At 40.2% G+C, this 16,398-nt stretch overlaps 1 protein-coding gene across 1 annotated transcript in view; it reads right to left on the minus strand.

Annotated features, from left to right (window-relative positions):
- The window catches only part of OCA2 (OCA2 melanosomal transmembrane protein), a 220,359-nt gene that overhangs the window by 44,547 nt on the left and 159,414 nt on the right, over positions 1-16,398 (minus strand). The window lies entirely within an intron of this gene.

The raw sequence follows: 16,398 nt of genomic DNA on the forward strand, positions 1-16,398 counted from the left end.
CACTGACATAAACAATTTGTATTACATAAACATTGCAAACTAATTTATGACATACAATACCACATATGTAGAAACAGTGTATGTCTAGATTTGTCACTAATTCCTTTTTCTGGCAGGCTAGCATGTTATAAATTCAACAAAGGGAATAAATATCTCCCACCTCTGCTGTTATCACACATAAACAACAGCATGTTGACTTAAAAAAGCATGAAAGCCAGAATTAAAAGGGCAATTTCATGAAGAGGCTCAGATTCTATGGTGGCTATCAGTCCCCACTTGGAACAACCAGCAAAATGGTTGGATTTATTCCACAGTTAGGAGAAGCATTATTTCAGATTTTTTTTAAATTGTGAATCAAAGTTTGGTTTGCAAATAAAAAATCCAGCTGTGAAGACTATACACTGGAAGATCTTAAAGGAATCTCTGCAATATCTGCCTTCAGTATACTGTGCTAATTGCACATGATAATTGCAAGGTAAAAACCAGCTGGATATAATCTGGAAAAGCAGTAAATATATACTGTGCATTTCAAACAGTCAATAGAAAGGGTAGAGATGAGCACCTACCATAGTTCAGTGGTTTGGTGCATCGGGCCCTCAGGTATTGTGCAAGCACCCCAGATTCCGCGCCCTGCCTTCTCCTTTGAGCGTCCCATCAGAAGCCGCCTTTTCCTACGAGTGGGCACCTATGGAAGGACGTGCGACCTGGAATCCAGGGAATTCATGCAACACCTGTGGGCCTGATCCTCTGAACCACAGTAAGTGCCCATCTCTAATAAAGAGCTTTTTATTATTATTACAACTTTCCAAACCATGCCATGTGAAGAGAAACCAGAAAAATCTAAGTTTTAATGCTTTGTTTATTTGTTTGTTCGATACCCCACCTTTTTCCTTAAAAGGACCCAAAGCAGCTTACATCATTAAAAACACAGTATTTAAAAGCTAAAAACAGGAAGTAAACAAATAATTTTTTAAAAAAAGTAAAGAAGTATTATATGAAAACCAGCAAATAAAGTCCACACTAAAAACACATGTAAAAGCAACATAGCACAACAATCCATTCAAACCCCTCCCCCTTAGCAAAGGTAAAATTGCTAAAATATGTCTTAAAAAGAAAAGATACCAGTATGTGACAGTTGCTAGATCATTTTACACAAACTGTTCACAAATGGTTCCCACCATGTGTTTACCAAGGCCACTCTGTGATCACTGTCAGGATCCATTTCGGTGGAATAGAATCAATGGTTGCCCAGCAATAGGTTCATATAAGCACCGGGGGAAAATGGGGTTTCAATGGACATTTATTACATTGTGGTTTCTGTGAATCCTAAAATGCCTGCTGTGCAAGGAGTTTGCATATATATATATATATATATAGTGGAGTGCCAACAGAAAAATATATGTAGCAGCAATCACATTGGATCTCTGTGATTTCTGTACTTTTAAATATAAGTGGGGAAAACATTAAGGCAAAAATTTCTCCAAGGTATTGTGTGAATTACTGTGCTCAGCGTCAAAGCTGTATTTCTCAAGGAAAACATTCAAATATAGAGCTATGAAAGAACATAATTGAGAAAGATGGGAAAAGAAAGTTTATTGTAACTGCTGCGATCTTTTAAGATGACTAAGAAGGATAATAAACAATAACTGTGTGTTGTCAAGTCAATTCTGACTTCTGGCAATCCCTTCCATTGTTTTCTAGATAGAAAATGCTCAGAAGTGCTTTACCCTTCCCTTCTTCTAGAGGCATCCTGAAACTTTGCAGCTTGCCCAAGGCCACCCAGGCTGGTTCTACTCGCAGGAGGCACAGCGGGGAATGGAACTCTCAACCTCTTGCTCAGCAGCCAAATGCCTAAACCCATTGAGCTATATATAGGCTGCTCTTCCTGACATGCTGGCTTTTCCCCCCTTTGGCTCACATCCAAATAACAAAATGTTTTTCAAAAATCATTCTAAATCTGGAACAAATGCAATATAGTTACAGCTTGGGATGACGGTTTATTTTTTAAATAATAAAACATTAAGGATACAGTCAGGGTGTCATCTGTGAAAAGTTTTGACGACATTTGCCATAAAGTCAGAGCTGTTCGAGTGCGCTTTATATACTGCTGGCATACAGGGATGGTTAATATGAGGTTATTCGGAGGAATGACCTGACTGCAGAAGTAACCTAATTGGCACTTAGAGCAGCATTGCTTTTGAAGCATCAAGAAACTGCAGTGCCCCAAAGAAAATTGGGTCACTCTTACACAAAGATATCTGTTTTGCCCCAGCTTCCTCTATGACATTTCCCAATGAGGACGAGTGTTCCAACCTGAATACCATAGTTCTCTATCAGAAATTGCTGCTTCCAGGACTGTCTTGTTTGTTTGTTTGTTTGCTTGTTTGTTTGTTGTTGTTGGGGGAAGACACCTGAAGATTTGGGGTGCTGTGGTAATTACTTCCAGGCTCGGGCATTCCCTTACCTATGGACCTACAGCTGGCTCCCTCCCAACTTCAACTAACAATTGACTTTTAGTTGGGAAAGGTTTTCAAGTTGGTAGATGTCTTAAATTTGCTTTTGCTTTCTGTCAGTCTCTTTCCACCTATGGGGTTATGAGAATCAACTTTTCAAGGTATGTGAGTTGTTTCCACAATTGTTGACTTGTGTGTGTGTGTGTGTGTGTGTGTGTGTGTTCTGTGTCATCAAGTCGGAGCCAACTTATACAGACCCTAAAAGGGCTTTCAAGGTGAAATATTTAAGGAGTAGTTTTACAAGTCCCTACCTCGCAGTGAGTTTCCATGGCCAAGTGGGGATTCGAACGCTGTTCTCCAGAATCCTAGTCCATCACTCTATCCACTACACCAGTGGTCCCCAACCTTGGGCCTCCAGATGTTCTTGGACTTCAACTCCCAGAAATCCTGGCCAGCAGAGGTGATGGCGAAGGCTTCTGGGAGTTGCAGTTCAATAACATCTGGAGCCCCAAGGTTGGGGACCACTGCACTACACCACACTTGGAATCTACTATTGTTACCACTTAACAATGTGTTTCTATGGCTGAGCAGCAAATTGAATCACCGTCTTTTGAATCTTAGTCCAACACTTAAGCCACTATATCCTAGATGTTCTGTTTAAAGTCCAGTTTTATATTTTTAATTATTAACTATCTTGAGTCCCATTCCTGGAAGAAAAGTGACCCATGCATAGCATTAATACATTCAGCAAATAAATACAAACAACATTCTTAGAGAGGAGAGGCCAGGATGGTGGCAAGTTGTCTGGCCTGAGTCTGAGTCTTGGGGCCCAAGTCCAAAGTCCAGGGCTCAGTCTTTGGGTCCAAATCTGAAGCCTTGAGTCCAAGTTGTTCGCCCTGCCCCCAAGGGCTAGGACTGGGGCATAGACTATGTGCCACCCAGGTGATAGTCAGGCGCATGCGCAGAGACAGCAGGTTGACTTCCCTTCCCCAACTGGCCCCTGCCTCTGTGCATGCCTGCCTAACAGCTGAGCAGTGGGTGCCCGGGCGCAGGAAGCAGGGCTCCTAGAAGGGAGGCCAGGCCTGCTGCCTCTGAAGATGGCCACCGCCACTGAGGAGAAGGTAAGAAGGGGCATGTATACTATTGCCTGCTTTTGGAGTTGATTGGTTCTCTCTTGCCTCGCTTCTCTGCTTTTTATGAGAAATTTTTAAGGGTTCTAAAGAGCTTAATTTAGACTAGTGCCAGGAAACACAAATGGGAAAACTCAGAATGAAATCACTTGAAAAATACTTTTTCTTTCATGTTAATTGAAAGGCTTGGCCTGCTGAAAACACAAAAATGAAAGAAAATAAAAGAGGTGCCTGAAAAAAAAATACCTGTAAAGAAGGAAATCGAAAATTTTTCACCATGCACATCCACAGAAACCTAGAATATAATCACAGATTAGGAATCACCCCCTGGATCTCCTCTGATCTGAAAATAAAAGTTTCATCCTCCTCAAAACCAGAAAAAAAATGGGTAGCTTCCTGAGCCAATTCAAGGTTTAAAAGCTAATCTGTGCTGCATTTTGCTTGTAAAAGAGGGAGGAAACTTCAGAAGATTGAAGCAAAAACCCCAGAGTTCTATGTTTGTCAATTGACTTTTAAAGCAAGGATATATCAGAGCTTAGAAGAGATACACTGGCCATGCTGGCTGTTTGATTCTAAAATGTGTAGTTAAAGAAAAAAACACCATAACAAAATGACCTTTTCCAAGCTCTGGATTAAATAAGACAGCAGCAGGCTCATCGCTTTAAATGCAGGTCTGCCCCATTCACACATAGAGAGATTAAAAGCACATTAAAGATGTTGGACATAATCCTATTGCCCTGCCAGCATAAATGTGTCAGCATAAATCAGAGCTACAAACTGCTCCTAGTGAAGGAGTTGCCACTTGTATTCCTCCTTGTGTGCCGAATCAAGTGTCTAGCATGCAGGGAGGAATGCAAGCAAGGACTCCTTGGTTAGTGAAAAATTGCAGCTGTGATTTACACCATTGTATGTGTGTGTGAGAGAGAGAGCTATAGGATTCTGGCTATTAAAGGCAAAAAGTATGCGAGTGCCAAAAACTGAACTTCTATAGTCTGCCCCTCAGGGTGAATTTTTCCCACTCAGGCTCACTTCTAGTACTGAAGCCAGGCCAAAGGAGATGTTACCTCGAGGCCAGATTAAAGACAGAAGAAAGTCAACATCAGAGCCAGTTCTACTGTTAGGTAAAATTCGGCACCGGCCACAGGTGGCATATGTTAGGTAGTGTCAGCAAGATTTTGGAAGAGAGAGCTGCGTGTCACATTGGCTGCACTGTGTCTTCTAAGCTAGCCTGCCACCTTCTGCTGTGTGCAGAAGAAGGATTCAAAAAGAATAACGTTTCAGACCAATCAGCTTTAGTACATGGAATAAGATCCTTGCTCAAGCAGCAAAATGTCTGGATTGCCTTTTTCAGCATTTATATGTCCCTTTTGCTGTTGCATTTCAACACACACACACACACACACACATACATAGAGAGAGCACCTGCTTTACATACAGTTAGAGTAAGCAAGAAATTGGGAACTTTTGGCCTTCCAAAGGTTTATTAGATTCCCATTCTTATCAGCACCAGCTAGTCTGGCCAGTGGTGAGGAATTATGGGAGCTGTAGTCCATCAACATTCAAATGACCACAAATTCCCATCCCTGGGGTGGACTTTCTCTCCTTTGAAGAAAGTGCAGTGGCACTTTCAATGAGCAGTAATCCTCAATGATTCACAGTGATCCCAAACCTGATCATGGGATCTGCCACTCTCTGATGTCCTTGTGCTCTTGGAATGTTTTGCAATGCAACCACCCAAACAATGTTGTTATGTACAAATACAACAGCCAGCTTCCAACACAGGATACAGCTCTTTCTGCCTTAGGACTCTAAATGACACCTCCCATAACACATCAGACACTGAACACAGGTGCCTTATTTTATTTCACTTTAAATCCAGCTCTGTCGAAAATTCTTCAAACTGCCCTTTTAAATGAAACTTTCACTCGATTATTTCATTTTAATCCAAGCTCTATTTTTTTAAAAAAAAATCTTCAAACTGCTCTTTTAAATGGGAGGAGAAACTTTCAGTTTGAATACGTGGCACTTCGGCTTTACGGATAAATATTCTTTCCCAAGGTGAGGGTTTGAAGTTGGTCATTGCAATAGATTAATAATCAAAAGAAGGGTTGTGCTTGCTTCTATTCCCCTCTCAAAAATGTTTGGAAAGAGATTTGAAATGAATTATTTAAACTTGTGCAAGTTAGAGGAGGAGGGATTGTCATCAAATATTCTGTCAATGCTTGTAGTGATTCGACCTCTTTGCCATGGGTTAGAGAAGGTCAGGGCTTTTTGCCAAAGAGAATAATCCCCCAGGTTCATTCAGTATTCATATCTATTTCCATACTCCGTGTTATGTAAAAAGTAATATACTCTCTTTAATCTTTTACAGACTATTGGGCTTTCCTTCATGCTATCCAGGAGTATAATAGCCATCAGTTCAAACGGAAGTGGAATGTACGGCTTGTATCTATAAAATAATATTTCACAAGGTGCTGAATTCTGAACAGTATGTGAATTATTAAGTGTTAACATTCCTTTTGGCCTTATATTTCTTGCTAATACATTCCCGTGAAACTTGGTACATTAGAGTACTTGGCACCAGCTTAGGGAGCAAATATATGTGGTCTGGTTGCCAGAAGCTTTCCTGAGGTATAGAACACAGCTCATGTTGGAAGCAATTCATTGGTGTTTCCAGATTGAAAGGATCAGTTGATAGGGTGCTGTCATTGCTCAGAGGATGCCTGAATACACTCACAGTCCTCGCTTTCTTTGGGGAGGCTCCTTCCATGTGTCTCAGGGAAGGGAGCTGAATTGGAACATATATATAAATTATAGTCGGCAACTAAAGGCTTACATAAAGACTGGGGCTTTTTAGCATATTGTATATATTAATAAACTGGTTTTCATAACAATCTTTTGTACTGCTAGAGAGTTGTTTCCTTTTTCATAAACACTCTGGGATCCTCTGTGTAAACCTTATGACATGTTTTATCATAAAATGTATATTTTACTTGATCTCTATTTAAAATGTGTAATAACATTTTACAAAAAGGCTCTGGGACAACGAACAGCAGAACTTTTTGCTACAACACTTCAAAGACAAATTCCAACAGTTGTGTATTAGCCAAGGATTGTTAGCATCAGCTAATTGGAAATGCTCAATATTCATTGTATTTCCCAAGAAAGGAGATACCAAGGAATGTGGTAACTACATGACCATTGTTTTAATTTCCTATACAAGCAAAGTCATGCCAAGGTCTAACAAAGGCTTTTTACCTTATATGGAGCAAGACGTTCCTAGTGTTCAAGCTGGATTTGAAAAGGAAAAGGCATTCGAGATCACGTTGCAAATATCTTGGAGTGCACCAAAGAGTTCCAGAAGATCAATCTATTCTTTATAGACTACAGCAAAGCCTTTGACTGTGTAGACTGTGAGAAATGATCAGTTATTCAAAAAGAAATGGGTGTTCCTCAGCACTTGATTGTCCTGATGCATCACTTGAATTGTGGACAAGAAGCTAATATTAGGACAGAATAAAGAAAGAGAGAATGGTTTCCTACAGGCAAAAGTGTCAAACAAGGGTGCATTTTATCCCCTTTTCTGTTCAATCTGTATGCAGAATATATTGTATGGAAAACCTGACTAGATTCAGATAAAGGAGAAGTGAAAATTGGTGGAAGAAACACCAATAATTTAAGGTATGCAGATGACACCATCTTACTGATACAAAGCAGCAATAACTTGAAAACAGTTTTAATGAAACTGAAAGCATGTGCCAAAGCAGAACAGCAGCTGAATATTAAATAGATCAAAATAATGACTACATAAGAACTACACAACTTCAACGCTGACAATGAAGAAACTGAAATAGTAAGATAATTCATATACCTTACTTAAATCATCAAAAGGAGATTAACATCAATAAATCAGAGGAAGACTGAGACTCAGAAAAGCAACAATAAAGCAACTAGAAAAGATAATCAAGTGTAAGGATGTGTCACTGGAAACCAAGACCAAGATCATCTACTCTCTTAAATCTCCAATCATCATGTATGGGTGTGAAAACTGGACAGTTAAGAAAGCTGACAGGAAAAAAAACTGATTAATTTGAAATATGGTGTTGGAGGATAGCTTTCAACTGCTAAAAAGACAGACAAGTGGGTTTTAGATCAAATCAAGCCTGAACTATCTCTGGAGGCAAAAATGTTGAAATGGAGGTTGCCCTACTTTGGGCACATCATGAGAAGACAGGATTCTTTGGAAAAGACAATAATGCTGAGAAAGGCAGAAAGCAGAAGGAAAAGAGGAAGACTGAATACAAAATGGATTTCTTCCTTCCCTAAGGGAAGCCACAGGACATTTTGGAGGTTGCTCATTCATTGGATCACCACAAGTTAGAGGCAACTTGATAGCACATAACAACAAACTCCCAAATGCTGTGCTTTTATGTTGTTAACACTTCAAAAAAATATTACCAGTGTATTGTGTGGCATAAATAATATATTCCATGTGTTTGAAGAATTAGATTATAATTCATAAAGAATGCACATAGAAATACATATGTTTGTTTTAAATATGCCATAGGTTTATCTTTTTTGTTTCCTTGCTTGATTGCCATTGCCATTTTTGTTTCATTGTGTCTACACTGCCTACATCCAACATAAGTTGTTCATAGAGAGATTTGCCTGGTGATCATTAGAAACAGTTCCAAACTGTTTAATGTAGTTCCTGTTCCTGAGTTAAGTTCAACTTTAATAAATCCTGTTACTTTGAATGAAACTGTGTCTCTTGCTATGGAACAGAATAGGGAAGAAGGTAACCCCATGGCAGCTGGGAGGGACACACAATGGCATCAAGTGTATGTCTAGGAATATATTTCTAAAGCTCATATTGATGCGCAGTACTTCTTTTGGGCCAACATATGGGAGTTCTGGAAAGAACAAAAAGTAGGACACTGCAAAATGCACAGGGCTTCTGTTTCAAAGAACAGTTGAAAGGAAGTCTTGTTAACCCTCCTCTTTTTGCAGGGCTTTGCTTCTCAAAATGACTTCCCATGGTATTTTTTCCTCCCACTTGGGGCGGGGGGATAAACGTAGTTTGATCTTTTTCCACCCAGCGCAACCCAGCAATCGTTCCATACATAGTTCAAGAGTGTCCCCTAAAGCATCTGGTAGGAAAGGCAGCCTGCTGAGCAATCTTAATAAACCAGGTCTTCTTCTCTTCTCCAAAGTTGGAAGGGACAATCAGGAGAAAGATGGGGTAAAAATAATTTAAATCAGTTAATTAATTAACGCTTATGTCATTCCCTTGAGAAAACAGAAATTCATGGGTAAAGCATACCAGAGAGACAGTCATCCAACTTCAATTTAAAAACCTCCAGTGAAGGAGATTCCACTACCTTTTGGGATAGTGTATTTCACTGTTAGACTAGCTCTTACTGTGAGGACTTTCCTCCTAATGTGTGTGTGTGTGTGTGTTTTGTTTGTAATTTGAATCCATTAGTCTGGATCCTGTCCCTTGGATCTACAAAAAACAACCTGCCTTCATCTTTTACGTGGCACACATTCAAATATTTGACAATGGTTACCAAACCGCCTCTCAGTTCTCTCTTTTCCAGGCTTAACATATTCAACTCCCTCAACTGTTCTGGAAACTGCTTGGTTTCCAGCTCCTTTACTATGATGGTTGCCCTCCTCTGGATACTTTCCAGTGGCTCAATTTCCTTCTTAATCTGTGGTACCCAGAACACAGTATTCTAGTGTTCTGAGTACTGTACCAAAGCAGAATAGTACTGTTACTTCCTTTATCTGAACACTATGAGCAATTCTTTTGTGTAGTTATAACTGTATAATACTAATAACAACTTCTGCAGACAACATGCCTGAAGGTAGGAAATTGCCATATATATCCCTGCTGTGGCATCAAACTGGAAGTCCATATATATATATATAATTCATATATATATTCATATATATGAATTTTGGCCTACACTTTTGTTGAAATATACATATACATATACATACACATACACACACACACACACACACACACACACACACACACATACATACATACATACATACATACATACATACATATACATACACACACACACACACATATATATACACACACACACATATATATGCATACACATACATACATATACATACATATACATATACATAGTATATATACTTATATATACATATACATACATACACACACACACACACACACACACACATTTACCCTATATTTGGGCATCTCTAAACAAGCAACTTTATATTTTTCCTTCTTGAAACACTCTTTGTTTTGAAAAAGTTTACCAACTTCTTGAATTCGTATTCTGACTTCTGATGTATCAACTGTCCCTCCCAGTTCATCTAATGAACATCCCCTCCTTAAACCAAGTAATTTATAAGATGAGGAGCAACACAATAAATATCCAAAAGCTGAAGTTCTTTTACACAATGGTTTAACTAGATAGAACTATGCCCCTCTTTTACAATTATAAAGCACAGGATAGAAAGAGCCTTCCCAATACAATGATAGTAGGTATTATGGTTCAGTCAATCTTCCTTGGATACAAAGTTTCTAATAGTCTAGTCCCAGACACATTTGCTCAGTATCACAATAGAAATTAGTCACAAATAATTATTCATAGGGTCCCTGCCAAAGGCTGCAGCCTAAACATATGCTGTATTGAATGATAACCACAACTGAACTCATTTTATTGCAGAAAATCATAGAATTCGGCTGCAAACATATTCTTGGGAATTTGAATGGCCCGGGTAGGCTGTGTAAAGGACAGTTGACTAGAGTGGGTGAAAAAGAAGAGAAAGCACTGTAATTTCATTGGCTCTTCTATTATCCTCTCATTTACTACAGCTGCCAGCAATTCCAGAAAATTTGCCATCTGTCCTAGTGAGATTCTGATCACAATTAGGCCAAAAAAATCCTCTTCTCAAGAATGGCTCTGGAATGGAATTCCTTATGCTTCTGGATGGCAATGTCATCTTTTGGCCTCAAAGTCCACCTCAGGTTGTTTTTTGGAGGGTAGCACTGAAAGCTGGCCTACTATCACTGCAATACAACAACACTGTATGGCTATGGCATTTCCTAGTTCAATTTGCCTACCTCTGTGCTTGCATGCCACTCTTGCCATCCCTCCAGATGGAGGAAGGAAATCTCTGAGATTCAGAATGCATTGCCAGATTACCGCCCTTTCCTTTGCAAGAGTGGCAACAATCCTTTCACTCCGCACTGATGCCTGAAGAGAGAAAATGCTGTGGTGCTCCTTCATTTCCTGGAAGCCCTGTACATAAATATTCTTTCCATCTCCTCTCCTTCCCTTCTCCACTTTCAGGCTCCTAGGCAGGAAAGCTAATCAGCTAAGCCAACAATGTCTATCAAAGGCCGACTTGCTTAAAACAGCAAATGTGCCAACCATAGTAGGTTTATCCATCATCAGAAGCTTTCAGGTCTAAGGACTGAACAGAACAGAGGAGCTGCCCAGAACGCCATTACTGTAAAGTTAAAAACCAGGAGCTGGTGTCTGGGATGGTTGTGGAAACAGCTTCCAGGCTTTTGATGTCAACTTTCCTGTCATACGTGGGAATCTGATTCTGACCACAGTCAAATATTTCTTCCTTACAAGAAGGGCTCTGGAATGGGATGCTTCATGCTGTCAGGTGAATAGGCAATGTTGTGATCTGAGGTTCAGACAAGGTTTGCAACTATCTCTGCTCTTGAGGTGCCAGGGTAATTGTAGGGAGCATGGAGTTAGGAGGATAAGTTAGGTCAAGGCACATCAATCACTACAGGTTCCCTTCATGGACATATTCTTGACTCTGTCTGGTCTTCCTCCATGCAGTGACATGTTCTTTCTCTATTGAACAGACACAGTTTTATCCTGGTATTTTGTGACGCACAGAAAATGGCGAGCAGCCATTTTGATCCTCCCTCCTTCCGAGGCATGTGAAAACAATTGAGAAAGTACTGAAAAGCCACGAGCCAGGCCACATCTGACTGTGGTCAGGTCAGTGCCACCCAGCATGAAGAGCCACAAGCAGATTACAATTTTCTTAAAATGAACACACCGCTAACTCAAGACAGGTTAAGAAGCAGCAACATAAAATGCAAATTCTGTCTATGAACCTATTTTAAGAATAACAAGCATTACTGCCTATGAGCCTATTTTAAGAATTGCAAGCCTTGCTACACCACCATCTGAACATTCAGAAGTAATTTCTAGTTAAGCATAGGAGACACCCCCAGAGCAATGTAAACATTTTATCATTACTAGACATTGCTCCAGGCAAAGGTCACACATGACTACTCGGCTACCAGCCTGTTATGTTCATTCATTTAACCGTGAAAATTCCTTCTACAGCTAGCAAGCTTCATGGCTACCTAAGCATTGAGGAATAGAAAAATACAAATGAATTACACATGCAAATCCTGCCATTTTCCTAGGTGTCATTTGTTTGTTTATTAAGATACAATATCTGCCTGCAATTTGCATAATGCTTTCAATGTCATTTGTTTAAGGAAGGAGGAATGTTGCCAAAGGGATTTTGCTGCTGCCCTTTGCAATTATAGTGTTTAATTTCTCTGGTGTATTTCTTCAGAAAGTATTACAAATTATGCAAATGAATCAATAAATACACCAACTGGTTTCCAAGAAATAACAATAAAACAGGGACCTCCTAATCATAGCAATTCACCAAAAAACCTAATTGAACACTCTGGCACTAATGCATTTTGCGGAAGAAAGTGGATGTCACATTAAATAAAATAAAGGCCTCTACGGTGCATCCAGGCCATGTTCAAAATGCAAGCTAGAAAAGCAAAGTTTTGATGCTACCAGATTTTATAGATTGCAACAAATCTTTGTCAATGTATATCTGATATAACACCACTAACTGGATATGCCCAGTTAGTAAACCTGTCTTCTCAAAGAAACTTCCCCTGTCTTCTCAAAGAAAGCAACAGTTTTTACTCACTATACCTTCACTTTGCCAGCAATATGTTGAATCCACAATTTTGAATTTGTAATCTTCAACTGTATTCTTGGGAATAAGCTTTACTGATAGGGGGCTATTGAGGTAGGCCCTTCTGACATTCCCCCGTTTTCTCTGAAGGGATCCCAACAGACTGCCCCCATATGCTTTAATAAAACTCTAGGTTTTACTTCTCCCCTGGGTACCTGGACAAATTGTACTTTAACATTCTTCTGGGACGGGACCACCTGGATGTTGGACAGGGACCCCATCTCTTTCCTTAATCACAGCAAGAATAGCACTCAGTTCACCCTATAAACTCTCTTTTTACAATACCCTCAGGGTCTTCAGACCCCTAAACCCCTCATTATAACTACTTTGCATATCTTACAAAAGCCCAAACCTCTACGCCTTGACTCGGGCTTTTGGTGGTTCTGTGGCCTTAAGGCTTTTAAGGTTTTACCCCCTGATTGGGAAGGCGTTTGTACTATTGGGTGGTTGTGGCCTGGCGGGATGCATCCCCGTGAGGTCTTCACTATCCATTATTCCTCTTGCTTAACACATCGGGCAATTAGGTCTCTATCTAAACCTTGGAAATGGTCTATTGGTACCCTCCTCGGTCGCGCCTTTCCCCCATCTCTCGGAGTAGCCCAAAATTACAGGGATTTACATATGCTAGCTGATTTTGTTGCCCTAGAAACCCTTGAAAATGTTACAGCGGATATCCAATACCGCTTGCAAACGGAAATCATTTCTGTTAAAAATATGGTCCTTCAGCACCGCTTAGATATAGACATGATGCTTTTACAACAGGGTGGGTTATGTGCATACATTAATGAAACTTGTTGCATATTTCATGATGAACAAAAGGGTTTGATTCTGGACCATGATGATCTTGCTACTTTGGTCCGCAAGCACCAGCTTGACCGCACATGGACTTATGATGCTTTCAATGCTGGCAACTGGGAAAACTGGGACTGGAGCAAACTTACGTCTTGGCTTCCCAATCTCTCTACTTTTAAGAATATAGTTGTTGGTATAGTTCTCCTTATTGTTACTGCTCTTTTAGTTGTCATTTTTGCCAAACTTCTAACTGTCACATCCTCTTTTTGCCCCCCCTGCCCCCACTCCTGCGTTCAATCCATGTCCTCCCCTAAAGTTAGTGGTTTAAATTCCGCCATCTTACTGTTGTCAGAATTTAAAAAGGGGGGAGTGATAGGGGGCTATCATTGAATTCTCATGTAACACATGCAGAGCACAATCCTTTACCATATGACTTAACCTTTGTATATAATATTCTAGTTTAACATGCTATTATATCTAGTTTCACATACCGTTATATTGCCTTATAATATTGTATTGATTCATACGTATCAGTGTTAGTGCATCCAAATGTACTTCATATCCTATATCTGTACTTTATATAATTTTATGTGAATGTTATAATTGCTTTCTGTATCCCGGAATCCTTGGACCTTGATCAACTCTCCTGACCTTTGTGCCAGTAAGCTCTCACATTGCATTGCAAAGTCTTCACATGGCATTCCTGCATATCAAAGCATAGTAGATACAATGGCCTCTCCAACCCAAACTACAGGAAGAGATATCACACCACAATTAGGAAAGGACTAATTTGAGTTTCGTTTCCCAAACAATTGAGTTTCGTTTCTCAAAACAATCCCTGACAATCACACTTTTCTCTCCAGTGAGCACAGTTATTTAGAAGGCTATTTGGGGAGATAAATGGGCACAAATGGTATGTGATGGTATGCTTAAGGAGGAAGAAAAGCCATCTACATTTTGACACCACCAGAAGAATTACCATTCTTGAAGGCCATATATTGAGGCCCAGGAAGGCCCAGGAAATGCTACATAAACATACCAGAGAGATAAGAAGAACCTAGGCACATCCTCTGCAGATTCATAGACTCTTTTAGGGTATATCATGACCCTGGGTCAAGGGGACACGGGGGCACAGTATGGATATTCAACTATAACCAATAAGGTTAGGTCCACGGAACATCTTCGGCCAATGGACAGGAGGATCCAGATTTTTAGGTTCAAGGAACCAATCAGGGTATTCCCTTTTACGGTCCTTTGTGTAAAACCCTATAAAATACCTATCCAATTTCTGATTGGGGCTCTTCTCTGCTTTTAAGACGAAGGGCCCTAGCTGTGCTTATCAATAAAGATTGGCTTTAATGGCAGCTGGTTATTGTGCATCTTAGTCTGTCGTCTTCGCCGGAGAATTGGACCCTAATTTTAGGGTTAACACTACCAAACATAGTGGGATTTACTTCAGAGTAAACATGCACAGGGTTGCATTCTTGCACTCTTGCTAGTAATTCCCTTGTAGAACCTTGTGCATAACCCAAGCAAAAGATCCAGGTAACATTGTCTCCGGTTTTCACTTTGGATGAGTTCATACATTCTTGTTAATGTCTCAGTTGATTGAAAACACCAAGGGAAGGTAATGTTAGACTCTAGACTTTAAAACTTTATAGGCCTCTTCTCTGTTGTCTTTCGATGGCACTCCTTAACTTCAAACTACATTCATCTATTTCAATTGTTCTTGCAGTGAGACCTCTTGTTCACATGGGATTGCATCTTATTTCACTTCACTTCCTAATCGGTAAGACAACCCTGCTGCCTTTAGATAGTCTCTCTGCTAATTCTGCTGAATGGAGCCCCAGATTTCTGCACCGAAGTCCTGTCCTGAAGACACCACTATCATTCTGCCTTCTTTCTGAACATAACCAAAGCTGTTTTCTGCTAAACTTTAGGAATGGTGTTCAAACATCTGTGAAGCATCAATGAAGTAGTAAGTAGTCTGCCTCTGTTGTGACCTTGAGTAGTCATGTTGACGTGGGACAATTCTGTTTGTGAGTTGTGGTTATGTGCCATCAAGCTGCCTCCAACCTATGGTGACCCTATGAATGAGCAAATCTCCAAAATGTCTTGTCCTTAACAGCTCTGCTCAGCTCTTCTAGAGAGGAAAATTAATTTCTAGCTGTATGTGATAATTCATTCACAGACATATTTCCCTACTCAAACAGAGACAACTAGAGAAAGAGCTTGCTTGCTTGCTTGTTTTCTGGCATTAGATCTCATGATCCAAGCATGGGAACTATGTGACCCACATATGTTGTTGGACCTACTTCCCATAATATTTTACTATAAGCTGCATTGGAGCAATAGGAGTTTATTCCAGAGTCCAAAAACATACAGCCACCTGGAAACCTGGGGCACAACCTGTGGTGTTTACCACGTAGCCCCTGCTTGTTTCACCAAACAAAGAGCTCACGCTACGTATCCCACCAGCTGACACCAATTGTGACACAACCCTCATGGGTCCCCAGGTTGTTTCACTAGCCTGAGGCCCACGACACGTTTTCTCCTTTCTGCTGCCACCAGTTGACCTCTGTCAACACCCTTTAATTAGAAAGATTGAGGTCCAAGCTGAGTATAAAGTTGAACAACACAGGTTTATTGATTACAGTTTACTTAAACAGGTTCTTTACGGACTTCAGTGTATTAATTACAATAGCAATAACTCACTTTAACACTCTTAGGTCTCTCTAAGTTCCACACTCTTAACTGCCTCCTTTAACTCCTATACCACATTATCTACCTACCACAGACTAATTTCTTCCTCAGACTCTCATCTCTGACTCTAACTGACTGAACTCCTTAAAAAACGACCAACCCCTCTTCTCTGACTCACCCCTCCCTTCTAGTTTCTCTGGCTCCACCTCCCAACAGCTCCCATTGGTGCAGGCTAATACCATTATATATATCGGAAGGCAAGGTGTCCGCTACAACACCCC

The sequence above is a fragment of the Pogona vitticeps genome, chromosome 3 (assembly GCF_051106095.1).
Source record: "Pogona vitticeps strain Pit_001003342236 chromosome 3, PviZW2.1, whole genome shotgun sequence".
Classification (NCBI taxonomy): domain Eukaryota; kingdom Metazoa; phylum Chordata; class Lepidosauria; order Squamata; family Agamidae; genus Pogona; species Pogona vitticeps.